Source organism: Salvelinus namaycush, chromosome 16, assembly GCF_016432855.1.
Source record: "Salvelinus namaycush isolate Seneca chromosome 16, SaNama_1.0, whole genome shotgun sequence".
Classification (NCBI taxonomy): domain Eukaryota; kingdom Metazoa; phylum Chordata; class Actinopteri; order Salmoniformes; family Salmonidae; genus Salvelinus; species Salvelinus namaycush.
The window spans coordinates 15,804,612-15,821,945 of NC_052322.1; positions in this window are offsets into that span (position 1 = coordinate 15,804,612).

Genomic DNA, 17,334 nt, shown 5'->3' on the forward strand with positions numbered 1-17,334 from the left:
GCTTCAGACAAGAGCACTTCCTCAATGAGACAATAACTATCCTGCAGAACAGAACAGTCAAAAAACATAAATTATCTTTCTACAAAAGTAGAAACATTCACTATAGCTTTTCCCTTTAATGTTGGAATTGTGATTGAATCAACACAATATTAGCCACTTTCAACGCAACATACCAGAAACAAAACAAACTATGCAAGACTTAGTGGGCAAAACTAACTATGCAGTAGATTTTGTTGTAGGCATAATGCTACACAGACCGGTGAGGCATAACCAATCAGAGCTGCAATAGGCCTATACCATTGCCATATATGGATCTGTGCCATTCACTTTGAACTTGACTGTGTTTACAGCATGAGCGGTCGTGAGTAGATGCGCTTGTTTTGAGATCAAAGCGAGAGCTGCATGTAGCCACGTGTGCTCATATCCATTGATAGTTAGTTAATTATTAGCCCAGTTATAGATAACTTGTAGTCAGCAATGGGGGAGTGGTTGCTTCCTACAAGAGCACAAAACGTGTACATTTCTAGACATCTTTGAAAAGCGAGTCGGGTAATGAGCTTTTTTTTTTTGGTCTTAAAGGGGCAGAGTTGTATTTTAAATGGGCTTGAATAGGCTAAGTAGCCAATAGGCAGACGGTAGCATAATTTATTTGATTCTCTGTAATAATGGTATGGAATAATAATGCATATTATTTTTTAAAGTGGTTTCTTGCATCAAACATTTTCAGTCACCTCCTTGTCTGAAGGACAAGTGGATAAACAGGTTAATGTCAAGCCCTGCATGTTCTTTTCAAAAGTCTCATGGAATGTAGGCCTACATTGAACACCACACATTGGCTGCTACTGTAGGCTGAAGGATAGAACAGCTACTTCCATAATAAAATGTTATGGGATACATTTTGTAATTTTTTTATGGTAGACCACTCCGGTAGGCTGACATTATGAACAAATAGCCACAGTAGCCTTCTTGACCTCGTCTGAAACTGTAACTTAAAGCGGGTTCAGCCTCAGTGTTCACAGTAAACGTAGGCTGGAAGTTGCACAGAATTTTCACAACGTTCACGTTTGCGCTCAGCAGACGTGAAATTTGCTCAGTGCCGAAAATAAATTAGAGGGAACATTGGTCATAAACTAAGCATATTTAGAACTTTTATTATTCAAAAACATAAAATGCCGTCAAAACTAGTTGTTGTCTGGTTTATTACTTAACTATGTCAACCGTGGTGGTTGGCGAGCTAGGCTAGTTATCTGGCTAGGCTAAAATAACTGACTTTAGCTGGCTGGCTTGCTGGCCAAGATAACAGCATATACCAGTAACATTATTTGATAACTGGTGATATATTTCCAAAACTTTGGTTTACTTTAATGTAGCTGTAAGCTAGGTGTTGATAGCAACTGTCTGACTCACGCAGTGCTAATGTAGCGTTAGCAGGCTGGTAGGGCAAAAATTAGCAGGCTAGTTGGCTAGCAATCTTGCAAACTGATTTGTAACCATAAATTCATAAATTATTTGCTTGTAAGTTGGCAGAAAATTCAATTGAAACCAGTAGTCATGAGAGCAAACAATTTGAAGTTATACATTTTAAGGTATTTCTGTTGGAGTTGACAATATAGGGAATAGGCTGCTTGCCGCGTCCTTCATATTATGTCACACCCCGCATGTTTTTTTTCCCGGCATGACTTCGGCATTCTGATCAATTTTATGTAATAATTTGAATAGAAAAGTGAAGTGTAACTTTGCATTGGGACTTTTGATGCGCATTCTAATGCAAATGTTACAAGTGGCTATATTTATGCTACCTACCCTTTAAGGAAGTCCAGAGTTTTTGCTGTCCTAAGTTAGAATACCTCTTGATAAGCTGCAGACCATACTATTTACCAGTTTTCGTAGCTGTCTATTTACCACCACAAATTGATACTGACACTAAGACCACACTCGACGAGCTGTATAGGGCCATAAGCAAACAAGAAAATGCACAACCAGAAGCTGCGCTTCTCGTGGCCGGTGATTTTAATGCAGGGAAACTGAAATCAGTTATACCTCATTTTACCAGCATGCCAAACTTGTTCAACTAGAGGCGTCAAAATTCTAGATCACCTTTACTCCACACAGAAAAGCATACAAGGCTCTCCCTCGCCCTCCCTTTGGCAAATCTGACCATAAAACGCTATCCTCCTGATTCCTGCTTACAAGCAAAAACTCAAAAAGGAAGTACCAGTAAAGAGCTCAATAGGGAAGCGGTCCGATGAAGTAGATGCTAAGCTACAGGACTGCTTTGCTAGCACAGACCGGAATATGTTCCAGGATTCATCCGATAACATTGAGGAGTTTACCACATCAGTCACTGGCTTCATTAATAAGTGCATTAACGACATCATCACAGTGACCGTACGTACATATCCCAACCAGAAGCCATGGATTACAGGCAACAGCCGCACTGAGCTATAGGATAGAGCTGCCGCTTTCAAGGAGCGGGACACTAATCTGGACGCTTATAAGAAATCCCACTATGACCTCCGTTGAGCCATCAAACAGGCAAAGCATCAATACAGGACTAAGATCGAATCCTACTCTGGCGCTTGTTGGATGTCGCAGGGCTTGCAAACTATCACATATTAGAATGAGAAACCCAGCCGCGACCTGCCCAGTGACGCGAGCCAACCTGACAAGCTAAATGCATTTACGCTCACTTCGAGGCAAGCAACACTGAACCATGCATGAGAGCACCAGCTGTTCCAGATGACTGTGTGACCTCACTCTCCGGCTAAGTGAGTAAGGCTGAGAGCCAGACGGATTACCAGAACGCGTACTAAGAGCACGCGCTGACCAGCTGGCAAGTGTTTTCACTGACATTTTCAACCTCTCCCTGACCCAGTCTGTAATAACTACATGTTTCAAGTAGACCACCATAGTCACTGTGCCCAACAATGCCAAGGTAACCTGTCTAAATTACTATTGCCCGTAGCATCACATCTGTAGCCATGAAATGCTGTAAAAGGTTGGTAATGGCTCACAACAACACCATCATCCCATACACCTTGGGCTCACTCCAATTTGCATGCCACCCCAACAAATCCACAGATCACGCAATCTCTATTGCATTCCACACTGCCCTCTCCCACCTGGACAAAAGGAACACCTATGTGAGATTGCTGTTCATCGACTACAGTTCAGTGTTCATTGCCATAATGCCCTCCAAGCTCATCACAAAGCTTAGGACCCTGGGACTAAATACCTCCCTCTGCAACTGGATCCTGGACTTCCTGACGGGCCGCCATCAGGTGGTGAGGGTAGGCAACAACAAATCCGCCACGCTGACCCTCAACACGGGGGCCCCTCAGGGGTGTGTGCTTAGTCCCCTTCTGTACTTCCTGTTAACCCACGACAGCGCACGACTCCAACACCATCGGTAAGTTTGTTGACAACATCATGGTGGTAGGCCTGATCACCGACGATGATGAGACAGCCTATAGGGAGGTCTGTAACCTGCCAGTGTGGTGCTAGGACAACAACCTCCCCCTCAACATCAGCAAAACAAAAAGGAGCTGATCATGGACTACAGGAAACAGAGGGCCGAGCACACACCGACGGGGCTGTAGTGGAGCGGGTCGAGAGCTTTAAGTTCCTCGGTGTCCACATCACTAAGGAATTAACATGATCCACATACACTAACACAGTCGTAAAGAAAGCAGGACAACGCATCTTCCCCCTCAGGAGGCTGACAATATATGGCATGGGCCCTCAGATCCTCAAAAGGTTATACAGCTGCACCAGTGAGAGCACCTTGACTGGCTGCATCACCGCTTGGTATGGCAACTGCTTGGCATCGTACAGCAAAGCGCTACAGAGGGTAGTGCAAACGGCGCAGTTTATCACTGGGGCCGAGCTCCCCTGCCATCCAGGACCTCTACACCAGGCACTGAGGAAGGCCCTAAAAATGTTCAAAGTATCCAGCCACCCAAGTCATAGACATCGGTATCGCAAGGTAAGCGATACCGATGCACCAAGTCTGGAACCAACAGGACCCTGAACATCTTCTACCCCCAAGCCATAAGACAGCTAAATAGGTAACTAAATAGCTATCCGGACTATCTGCATTGACCCTTTATGCACTAACTCATCACATACACTGCTGCTACTGTTTTATTATCTATCCTGTTGCCTAGTCACTTTACCCCTACCAATATCTACCTCAATTATCTCGTACCACTGCACAGACGTGTTACTGGTATGCTGTGTATATATAGCCAACTTTTCGTTACTCATTGCATATTTATTCCTTATGTTATTATTTTTTTCCTCTCTCTGCATTATTGGGAAGGGCCCGTAATTAAGAATTTCACCGTTAGTCTATGCCTGTTGTTTACAAAGCATGTGACAAATGAAATTAGATTAGATGTTTTCAACGATGTCCATTCTTTCTGCAGACATCGTTGAATCTTATTAATTCGGCGCATATATTTAACAGAGTTTTTGGAAAACGTGGACACAAACTGTTACCGAACTTTGCATCTGCACTGTCATTCCAATAAATGTATATATTAAAACAATTGTGTAAATTGTTAAAAGTAGTCCTTGTGCGAGTTGTATGGTTTCTTAAACTTTAAAAAAATCTGTTTAAGTGAAAATTCCGTTACCGTGGAATTGCGCATGATCATCAAAACATAACATTTCCATGACTGATTTTAGGTTGAGGGCCCCATCAATGGAGCGATATCCTCTATTGCTTTTATATCAGCCTTTGTTCACCACAGAGCCTGATTTCAATATTCAAATTAACACTGTCATTCAGGGGTGAGGACCAGGGGCAACTTCCTTCGGGTAGAGGACAGCAGTGCCATGTTCATTAGGCACTAAATAGAAGAAAACAGACTGCAACATGGAGGGACTACCTGGACTTATCCAATAAGAAACGCTTAGCTTTTCATTGCATAATGTTTTGCTACAGTGTGCACTAATAAATCCACCAGCTGTATAGCTTCCAGTCCCAAGGGCGTGGCTGCTGCTGCTCAGCTCAGACGACTGATGAGGAGGAAGAGGACCCCAGGGAGCAGCTCTCGCACTCACACAGATAAGCATCAGGGCACTCAGGGGCAACTAAGGCCACCACTCAGGAAAACTGCTCGTCTGTCCATGTGAGGACTGAGGAGTGGAACAGGTTTTCAGTTATAGATAAAGACTGCTTTTCAAGCATGACTGATTCCATTCCCACTCACAGATAATTCCCCTATCTGTTTCTCCTTGACCTGCTCTGGCTTAGTAGTGGTTGTTGTCAACAAATAGCCCTCACAGGAATCACAGTGATGCAGGTGTGGTCTGTCTTTTGTTACAATAGACACTAAAGTGACACAGTGAATCCAGAAAGGAGAATTGTGTGTTTCCACTCCCCTGCAAATGAGAGGATCTGAGATTGTGTTGTTATCTACCTACATCCTCTTGTGCTCATATTGAAATGTACAGACAAAAAAAAAAGGTTCCGTGTTGTCTTTTCAGTCACTTTACAAGGGTAAAGGACAGCAAGTCCAACTTGAGAGGCAAATTTTGTCAATACAACATTTACATAAAATCCATTCCAATATAGTGATTTTCAGGCAGGGCAGAGGAACAAAGACCAAGGCTGGTCCAGCATCTCAAAATTGTATTTATCAACCAGGTGAGTCCCATTTTCAAGGGAGCCCTGGAAAAGAGGAAGCCGCAAGCAGTCATACAACTTGACTTAGTGGCCCAGCTGTGACTGCATTAAGACACGGAGACAGAGAGACACCTCTGAATGCAAAGGAGCCATTTCCTGTCAAGACAAGTGGGGGGAGTGAGAAGAAAATACACACAAGACATTTTGACTGATAACCCTCCCGTCCGCACTCCCTTGCAACAGTGGAGGGATTGAGATGAGAAGTACGGCCCCTGTCACCCTGTTCACAGAGCAGGCTAGGCCAGAACAGGAAGTGACTAGCCTCAGTAGCCTGAAACCCTGGGAGGGCTGAGAGGACACAGTCCCTCCTCTGTTCTATTCCGCTCAATGAACCACAATCAGATATTCAATTCAAATGTCTCCAGCCACAGGAACAGCCACAGGGTCTCAGATAGCTGCATGCAGAGAGGGCTGGGTGAGTGACTGCTATCTGTGCAACCCCTTTCCATTCTTATTATCATATACAGTGGTTGCTAAGCCAAACACTTTAACAACTTTGATTTAACAAATGGTTTGACTTTTGCATATTGTGCACCCTTACGTAAATCTACTTATGTAACTCAGGTGACATCGTGCAGGGTGTTCACTGCTCAGTTGACTGTAACCTGTAACTTGGTAATACACTCCAGGTCACAAGTTTGGTTCCCTTTACATACACGTTCACAAACACACTTTTACATGAAGCTTTGTCAGTACATTGCAATAAGGCTTAGACACCCCCACCCAGCTCTGTGAAGATGGCCAGGGCTCACTTGGCCAGGGATCACCTGAAAAACAGATGTCAATCTCAATGTGTCTGCCCTGTTTAAATAAGGATAGGCCTACATAAAAGGAAATATAAGTTGTCCTCTTCCACCATTTATGGAAATACTACCCCAAACAAAGTCTGCTTAAACAGAGAACAGGTGGTATTTCCATTCCCCTCTTAAAATGACTGCCCTTGAACATCGCTGGGCACTAATTAGCACCAAAACTGGGCCAGATAGAGAAACAGAAGTTTGGTGTCTGTCTGAGTGTGCGTCTGCCACATGAAAAATTCAATGAGTTCAGAGGCTGTCACAGTCACAGTGCTCGCGCCAGCTAGCCAAAGTACCAATACAACTGCACTGAGCAGTGTGACTGTGAATCATACATCCGAAGGCCAAAACTTAGGGGGATTGTTGGCATCAGATATCAGGGAACGTTGTGCTGTTCTACTTGGACCAACAAAACAGCACGTGTCTATACTTCTGTATGGGTTATTCTTTTCATCATCCCACCATTTGTTCATCATTTCTATCCATTTCCTCGGGCCCAAAAACCAGACCCCTACTCATAATATTATCGCTAATTAAGTAGTTAGAAGTTTCCTCAAATTAATCCTCCTCTGACCTGAAGTGACCTGGAGCAACTCACCTGAAATGATCTTCACTAGAAAACTAACTAGACTGTTCTGTTTTCATTCTATTTGCCCAGTTTGCTTCCTACAGCCCAATTAGGTTAACACGCCAATTCAAGACAATAATATAGGGTCAAAACTGTACATACTAGACGGCCTCAAGTGAGATTCATGGTAATGGAGTCACTCCTCAAGTAGTTCTACAAGGCCTGTCGAAATGCCCTTTCCATTTTACTTTTTCATTATGAGCACAAAGACATTTTATGAAAGGAAGTCACAACTTGTTTCAGAGGCAGATCATTCTCAAGGCTTGGACGCCTGGCTTCGGAAACAAGCAAGTCATTGACTACCGCCAGACCCAGTGTAGTGTACTGCCCTGTCAGACAGAGTGATTCAGTATATAGGGGGAACAAAGGGGCCAATCCACCAATTGACAGGAATTTCTGCTTCAAGAGCCACTTTGCAGTGATCTCATCGGAACCAACATAAAGCTCCAAAGCTTTCACTGGATGACATTCTTTCATAGGATTCCAAGGGGCATTAAGTTCTGTCTGTGAGGCCTTTCCTTCGACAATGGCCCCCAAATCAGCCAGGGAAGATTCAGTTAGTCACGAGTGTTTCACCACCATGCCTGACTGGCCAGCTGAAAAGACATGTAGAGAGTGAGGATGGCTCCCAAGGAAGCAGCAAAATCATATTGAGATATCCCATTGTTTTATTACAAAAGAAGCACATTTAAATGAAATCTTCTGGAGGAAAATAAAGGGTGACTAAAAAGATTGCAGTGCTCTTCTCGTCATATTGTATGCTTTGGGGCATTACAACGGTAGAACTAAATATCCATGGAGCATAAATCTGCGTGTCAGATTTTGGGAGACAGATTAACTGATTTTTGGAAGGGATATAGCCTATACAGAGATGTTAACAGCTTCAGAATGCTCTGCCAAACAACATAATTCCTCAATAATAGAGAAAGAGACATAGGCTTACTGTTCATGCTCTCTACATTCATTCTCATCCTCACAGAACACACAACTGAATGGTTCATAGTTCATATTCAATTTAGGATGTGTTTTCAATTCATCTAATAATCGATGAACAGTTGACCATTTTCTGGCGAATTCAATAGAATGAAATTCCTTGGCAAATTTGTGATTCTAAATTCTGGGTGAATTTCTGGATTTCAGATTAGATTTTTGCCTTTGTTCACACAATATCTCGCCTTCAGGCAGATCAAAAAGGTACAAGACAACACACTCAGCAGGGTGTAAATAAAGTGAATGTATACTGCGTAATGTATGTGTGCATGCTTAAGGACTATGACAACTCTGTGTTGGGTACATTCAAATTGCCATGAGGCACAGGCAAACCCATTACTTCATCAAGTGTAGACCACTCCCTACATCTCAACACTGAAACCTAATGTCATTATTCTTTATAGCCATACTCAACTGGGGAAAACATAATTCATTCCGTATGTTCAAAAACAGGAATTAGACATGCTAGAATACCGCTTCATTAAGAGTCAATATTTGTCTAAGTCATCTTTTTTATTATTTCACCTTTATTTAACTAGGTAGGCCAGTTGAGAACAAGTTCTAATTTTCAACTGCGACCTGGCCAAGATAAAGCAAAGCAGTGCGACAAACAACACAGAGTTACACATGGGATAAACAAACGTACAGTCAATAACACAATAGAAAAGTCTATATACAGTGTGTGCAAATGAAGTAAGCTTAGGGAGGTAAGGCAATAAATAGGCCATAGTGGCGAAATAAATACAATATAGCAATTAAACACTGGAGTGATGGATGTGCAGAAGATGAATGTGCAAGTAGAGATACTGGGGTGCAAAGGCGCAAAAAATAAATAACATGGGAATGAGGTAGTTGGGTGGGCTATTTACAGATGGGCTATGTATAGGTGCAATGATCTGTAAGCTGCTCTGACAGCTGATGCTTAAAGTTAGTGAGGGAGATAAGACTTCAGCTTCAGTGATTTTTGCAATTCGTTCTAGTCCTGGAAGGAAAGGCGGACAAAGGAGGAGTTGGCTTTGGGGATGACCAGTGATGACCAGTGAAATATACCCGCTGGAGAGCGTGCTACGGGTGGGTGCTGCTATGGTGACCAGTGAGCTGAGATAAGGTGGGGCTTTACCTAGCAAAGACTTATAGATGACCTGGAGCCAGTGGGTTTGGCAAAAAATATGAAGCGAGGGCCAGCCATCTTGAGTGGGATAACACTAATCCTGAGCATATGACACAGCCCATGTTTAGGATATAGGACATAGGCACCGGCAGAGACCGGTCTATGCACCGAGTATACATGACATAGACTGCCTAAGTGAATCCAGGTGAAAGCTATGATCCCTTATTGATGTCACTTTTTAAATCCACTTCAAATCAGTGTAGATGAAGGGGAGGAGATGGTTAAAGAAGGATTGTTAAGCCATTTGAGACATGAATTGCTTATGTGTGCCATTCAGAGGGTGAATGGGCAAGACAAAAGATTTAAGTGCCTTTGAACAGGGTATGGTAGTAGGTTCCAGGCGCACCGGTTTGTGTTAAGAACTGCAACGCTGCTGAGTTTTTCACACTCAAGAGTTTCCCATGTGTATGAAGAATGGTCCAGCACCCAAAGGACATCCAGCCAACTTTACAACTGTGGGAAGCATTGGAGTCAACATGGGCCAGCATCCCTGTGGAACGCTTGACACATTGTAGAGTCCATGCCCCAACCAATTGAGGCTGTTCCGAGGAAGGTGTTCCTAATGGTTGGTATAGTCAGTGTATATCAACACCTTATAACATATCATCCCCCTCACACACTAGTGTATTGTTGATTGACTTACATATTGGCATACAAATGTAGCTACTCGAAAAATACGATGTGATGGTCAATGGAGTTTGTGTCCCAATCCTAGTACTAGCTACTGAATATCTATGTAAATTGGTAAGCACACAATTAACATACTTGCATTCAAATAATTTATTGGATTGAAAGCCCCTCAGCACCCTGATCCAGCGAGCTATTTCATATCAACTGTAGCCTATCAGAAGAATTGTTGAGATCAGAATGCATTTCAATACATATTGCCGGACCGGATACATTTGTGATACATTGTTTCTGTTCAATCAATGGTTTCATCGTATACCAAAATAACAAGTCACTTACCCTAACGCGTACCAACCAGTGTATTGCCGTTGCTCGTTTATTTACCAGATGGACAAAAGTTCATCAAATGTAACGACAGAATACACAGATCCGTCATCGAAGTAAACCCAAAAATGATAACAGATTACAGACGACGTTCACGGCAGAGAATCTATGGTTGAACTAATGAGGTTTCCCATCCATTCAACCAGAGGGGCGGGCTAGGTCATGACGGGGAATGCCCGAGAATTACTGTACGTAGGCAGTCAGAACTAGTCTGATTGCAGCAATAATTGTAATCCCAATAATTATGAAAGGGAGTAGGCTTTCAAGCAGGTTGACAATTGCCTAAGAAATTACTAGATTTTGCGATGCGTTCAGTGCTGCGCGTAGTAAATCCCACACACAAGCAGAGAGAATTCAGGACCAAAACATAGAGGGTGGGATAGGAGGGGGTAAGGGGAGGGATTTGGAGTATAGGACAGCTGACTATGGAGACCTAATAGACCGTTTTTGCATAATTAGCTTAAGGCTCATTTGAATAGTTCCGCATTTGAGCACCGCCCGCAAAAAGGGGGGAGTCCACACACATGCTCTATTTTGGAAGTATCCACAATTTTGCCATTGGCTGTGATTGGGATAAGGCGGGTCATGTTCACAATTAGATATGCATTTATTATACATAATCATGCATTATAATTTGACAGGTAATTTGTCTATTTCTCACTGCAGGTCATTAAAAATCAAAGGACCTACTTTGGGCACAGTCCTTGAGTCTAAATGTTTAGGTTAATGAAAATATGCTATCATTTTAGGGCAATAGGCTAAATATAGAAAAACAATATAATGGGAGAGTGGCGTAAATTGAGCCATTTTTAACATTCAGCATCACGCGGTCAAGGGAAATATATTATTCTTTATTACAAACATATGTACATATATTTCAGGATGTTGTGTATCCCTGGAAATAATCAAATCAAATCAAAACAAGCAAGTATAGTGTAGTAGAGAATCATTGTACCATCTAAACCGCTGTGAAATATATTTTCAGCTGTTTGATGCTGGTGTACAAAACCGAAAGTAAAAGACGCAAAAACTAAACTTAAGCACGGGAAGCATAGAACAGATCTATCGTTTCTTAGACTTGTTACCAATGAGAATGAAATATCTATAACAAAAATGTCTGAATTTGGTCGGGTCGCCCAAAAAGGTACATAATGCAGCTTTAAGAGGCCTCTAAGACGACTGCAAATTTCTGTACAGAATATTGCCACTACCTTTTTAAATCAATGTCTATCTTTATATCACATTACCTTTTTGTAATGTAATCACTAAACATCTTTTAACACAGGCGTCACACCTAACAAACACTTAGTACTTTTTAAAAACACTTAACATAGGACATGTTCTTACCTCAAATCCCAGCGATAATGCATTGCATTACACCTGGGAAGAAAACGCTTCAATTTCAACTTGCTATTGGCAGAACCATTGGCTCAACTTACAAAGGCAAAATTGACTATATTAGCCCACACAACTACAAGGATGCACTTTCATGCTAGATTTAGTACCTCACATTGATGCGTAAAGAGACCCAAACTGATGTATAGAACAATCTTAAAATAATCTTCTTTGATTTAGATACAATAATAAAACCTCTTTCACAATAATTTCATTTGACTTGGTGCAAAACAAATTTGGGGACCTAACTTGCTTACCACTTGTTCAATGTGGTTTCTTCCTTCACAGAATCCATTCAATTATGACCTCTTCCTAAATATAAATGCAACATGTAAAGTGTTGGACCCATGTTAATGAGCTGAAATAAAAAGATCCCAGAAATGTTCCATATGCACAAAAAACGTATTTCTCAAAAATATTGTGCACAAATTTGTTTACATCCCCGTTAGTGAGCTTTTCTCCTTTAACAAGACAATCCATCCACCTGACAGGTGGCATATGAAGAAGCTGATTAAACAGCATGATCATTACAGAGGTGCACCTTGTGCTGGGGACAATAAAAGGCCACCCTAAAATGTGAAGTTTTGTCACACAACACAATGCCACAGATGTCTCAAGTTTGAAAGTGTGCAATTTGCATGCAGGAACGTCCACCAGAGCTGTTGTCAGAGAATTTAATGTACATTTCTGTAGCATACGCCGCCTCCAACGTCGTTTTAGAGAATTTGGCAGTATTGTCCAACCGGCCTCACAACCACAGACCATGTGTAACCATGCCAGCCAAGGACCTCCACATCCGGCTTCTTCACCTGCAGGATCGACTGAGACCAGCCACCCGGACAGCTGATGAAACTGTGGGTTTGCACAACGGAAGAATTTCTGCACAAACTGTCAGAAACCGTCTCAGGGAATCCCATCTGCATGCTCGTTGTCCTCACCATGGTCTTGACCTGACTGCAGTTCGGCATCGTAACTGACTTCAGTGTGCAAATGTTCACCTTCGATGCACACTGGCACGCTGGAGAAGTGTGCGCTTCACGGATGAATCCCGGTTTCAACTGTACCGGGCAGATGGCAGACACCGTGTATTGTGTTGTGTGGGCGAGCTGTTGACATACGTTATGAACAGAGTGCCACATGGTGGCAGTGGGGTTATGGTATTGGTACGGACAATGAACACAATTGTATTTTATCAATGGCAATTTGAATGCACAGAGATATCGTGATGAGATCCCGATGCCCATTATCGTGCCATTCAACCGCTGCCATCACCTCATGTTTCAGCATGATATTGCACATTCCCATGTCTCAAGGATCTGTACACAATTCCTGGAAGCTGAAAATGACCCAGTTCTGCCATGGCTTGCATACTCAGACATGTGACCCATTGAGCATGTCCACCAATTTTGCACAGCCATTGAAGAGGAGTGGGACAACATTCCAAAGGCCACAATCAACAGTCTGATCAACTCTATGCGAGTGAGGCAAATGGTGGTCACACCAGGTACTGACTGGTTTTCTGATCAATGCCCCTACCTTTTTCAGGTATCTGTATTCCAAATCAAGTGACATCTATAGATTAGGGCCTAATTTATTTATTTCAATTGACTGATTTCCTTATATGAACTGTAACTCAACTTTGAAATTGCATGTCGCATTTATATTTCAGTTTAGTATAGTTACTTTGCTAGTCTAAAGCAGTACTATTTGCCAGTCTAAAGCAATTATTACAACTGTTCTTCTTCGGTATTATGGCAGTACGCAAACAAATTTTACAGGTGCATGCCGCCACCTACTGTATTGGCTGTGTATCAGCCTACTATTCTCCAGTATGAATTCATTACAATTTATGAAAAGAAATTGCCCTACCAACTAACCCTGCACCCATTAAAACCTCACCACTATTCCACTACCTTGACCCGATCTGATGCTACTCCAGGCCAGCAGGCTGGGAGGACAGGATACTATAGTTCAAAACATCTTGTAACTCATCTGCTGTAAAATCTAAAACACCCAAGTACTTCTCTGCAGCTGCCACCACAACATCTATCCTCTGTGATTTACATTCCATTCCTGCGGTACAACTGACAACCATGGACATGAATGCCCCCCCCCCATTTTTTTTTTTACTAAAGCACATGTTATTCCTATCACTTTTGTCCTCAGCGTACTCACAGGGATCCTCTTAGAATCAATGAACCTGGACCCATCTTCCTCTACTACTTACTTCACTGCCTCAGCATACGACACCTTCTGCACTACTCTGATCCTGGTAAGCCGAACCTGCCTTTCTCTCACTGGACACCTCTGATCTCCAGCACCATGGGTAGCCCTACAGTTTACACACACAACGTTTTCCACCGATACTACACATTCCTTTGTCTCATGTCCTCCCACACATTTCTCACATCTAGGAGTCTCCCAGATTTACCTCCAAAAATCTCACTCCCACTGGGCCATCTGTCTTACAACTGTTTGTGTATGAGATCTGTCTTGTAGCATGTGGAGGGGTGTGGCCACCAAGCGTGCAAGTGACCATGGTCTGCTCATTAAGAAGGGACACGCCATTACTAATTGGGGGAAAATAGTTTCTTCACTAGTCCAGCTCTTTAAAACTCTTCTATATATTTCTGTCTCGTACATGTTATAGTATCTAAACTGTCATTGTGGAGTTGTTAACCTTGCTAAGTGTTTATTGGCTTAGTTTGACAAAGTTAATTAAATTACAAGTGCTTCCTGTTTCCTAGTCTCTGCCAGGTTATAAATGCTCAACATACAAATCGACGGGACCACAGTGGAGAAGGTGAGAAGCTTCAAGTTCCTCGGCATACACATCACTGACAATCTGAAATGGTCTACACACACAGCCTCTTCTACCTCAGGAGGCTGACGAAATGTGTCTTGGCCCCTAAGACTCTCACAAACTTTTACAGATGCACCATTAAGAGCATCCTGTCGAGCTGTATCACCACCTGGTACAGAAACTGCACCGCCCGCAACCGCAGGGCTCTCCAGATTGTGGTGTGGTCTGCCCAACACATCACTGGGGGCACACTGCCTGCCCTCCAAGACACCTACAGAACCCAATGTCACAGGAAAGCCAAAAGAGACTGAAAAACAGCTTCTATCTCAAGGCCTTCAGACTGTTTAAATATCTATCACTAGCCGGCCTCCACCCAATACCCTCCCCTGAACTTAGTCACTGTCACTAGCCGGCTACCACCCGGTTACTCAAATCAAAATCAAACTTTATTTGTCACATGCATCCGAATACACATCAGAATACAACATGTATAGACCTTACAGTGAAATGCTTACTTACAAGCCCTTAACCAACAGTGCAGTTCAAGAAAGAGTTAAGAAAATATTTACCAAATAAACAAAAGTATATTTTTTTTAAGTAACACAATAAAATAACAATAACGAGGTCAATGTGCGGGGGTACAGGTTAGTCGAGGTAATTTGTACATGTAGGTAGGAGTGAAGTGACTATGCATAGATAATAAACAGTGCAGCAGCAGTGTAAAAACCAAATTGGGGGGGCGGGGGGGTCAATGTAAATAATAATTTGATTAATTGTTCAGCAGTCCAATGGCTTGGGGGTAGAAGTTGTTAAGGAGTCTTTTGGTCCTAGACTTGGCGCCCCGGTACCGCTTGCCATGCGATAGCAGAGAAAACAGTCTATGACTTGGGTGACTGGGGTCTTTGACAATTTTTTGGGGCTTTCCTCTGACACCGCCTAGTATAAAGGTCATTAATAGCAGTAAGCTTGGCTCCAGTGATGTCCTAGGCTGTACACACCACCCTCTGTAGCGCCTTATGGTCAGACGCTTAGCAGTTGCCATACCAGCCGGGGATACAACCGCTCAGGATGCTCTTGATGGTGCAGCTGTATAACTGTTTGAGGATTTGGGGACCCATGGCAAATCTTTTCAGTTTCCTGAGGGGGAAAAGGTGTTGTCATGCCCTCTTCATGACTGTCTGGTGTGTTTGGACCATGATAGTTCGTTGTGATGTGGACACCAAAGGAACTTGAAACTCTCGACCCGCTTCACTACAGCCCCTTCAATGTTAATGGAGGCCTGTTCGGCCAGCCTTTTCCTGTAGTCCACGATCAGCTCCTTTTGTCTTGCTCACATTGAGGGAGAGGTTGTTGTCCTGGCACCACACTGCCAGGTCTCTGACCTCCTCCCTATAGGCTGTCTCATTGTTGTCAGTGATCAGGTCTACCACTGCCTACCCTTACCACCTGGGGGCGGCCCGTCAGGAAGTCCAGGATCCAGTTGCAGAGGGAGGTGTTTAGTCCCAGGGTCCTTAGTTTAGTGATGAGCTTTGTGGGCACTATGGTGTTGAACGCTGAACTGTAGTCAATGAACAGCATTCTCACATAGGTGTTCCTTTTGTCCAGGTGGGAAAGGGCAGTGTGGAGTGTGATTGAGATTGTGTCATCTGTGGATCTGTTGGGGCAGTATGCGAATTGGAGTGGGTCATGACCAGCCTTTCAATCACTTCATGGCTACAGAGTGCTATGGGTCGGTAGTCATTTAGGCAGGTTACCTCCATGTTCTTGGCCACAGGGACTATGGTGGTCAGCTTGAAACATGTTGGTATTACAGACTCAGACAGGGAGAGGTTGAAAATGTCAGTGAAGACACTTTCCAGTTGGTCAGCGCATGCTCTGAGTACACGTCTTGGTAATTCGTCTTGCCATGCGGCCTTGTGAATGTTGACCTCTTTAAAGGTCTTACTCACATCGGTTGCGGAGAGCGTGATCACACAGTAGTACGGAACAGCTGATGCTCTCATGCATGTTTCAGTGTTACTTGCCTCGAAGCGAGCATAGAAGTAATTTAGCTCATCTGGTAGGCTCGTGTCACTGGGCAGCTCTCGGTTGTGCTTCCCTTTGTAGTCTGTAATAGTTTGCAAGCCCTGCCACATCTGACGAGCATCGGAGCCGTGTAGTACGATTTGATCTTAGTCCTGTATTGAGGCTTTGCCTGTTTGGTGGTTTGTCGGAGGGCATAGCGGGATTTCTTATAAGCTTCCGGGTTAGAATCCTGCTCCTTGAAAGCGGCAGCTCTACCTTTTAGCTCAGTGCGGATGTTGCCTGTAATCCATGGTTTCTGGTTGGGGTATGTACGTACAGTCACTGTGGGTACGACGTCATCGATGCACTTATTAATGAAGCCAGTGACTGATGTGGTGTACTCCTCAATGCCATCGGAAGAATTAGGAAAATATTCCAGTCTGTGCTAGCAAAACAGTCCTGTAGCTTAACATCTGCTTCATCTGACCACTTTTTTATTGACGAATCACTGGTGCTCCTGCGTTAATTTTAGCTTGTAAGCAGGAATCAGGAGGATAGAATTATGGTCAGATTTGCGAAATGGAGGGCAAGGGAGAGCTTTGTACGCGTCTCTGTGTGTGTAGTAAAAGTGGTCTAGAGTTTTTTTCCCCCTCTGGTTGCACATTTAACATGCTGGTAGAAATGAGGTAAAACAGATTTAAGTTTCCCTGCATTAAAGTCCCCAGCCACTAGGAGCGCCGCCTCTGGATGAGCGTTTTCCTCTTTACTTATGGCCGTATACAGCTCATTGAGTGTAGAATCGGTTTATGGCGGTAGTGCCAGAATCGGTTTATGGCGGTAAAT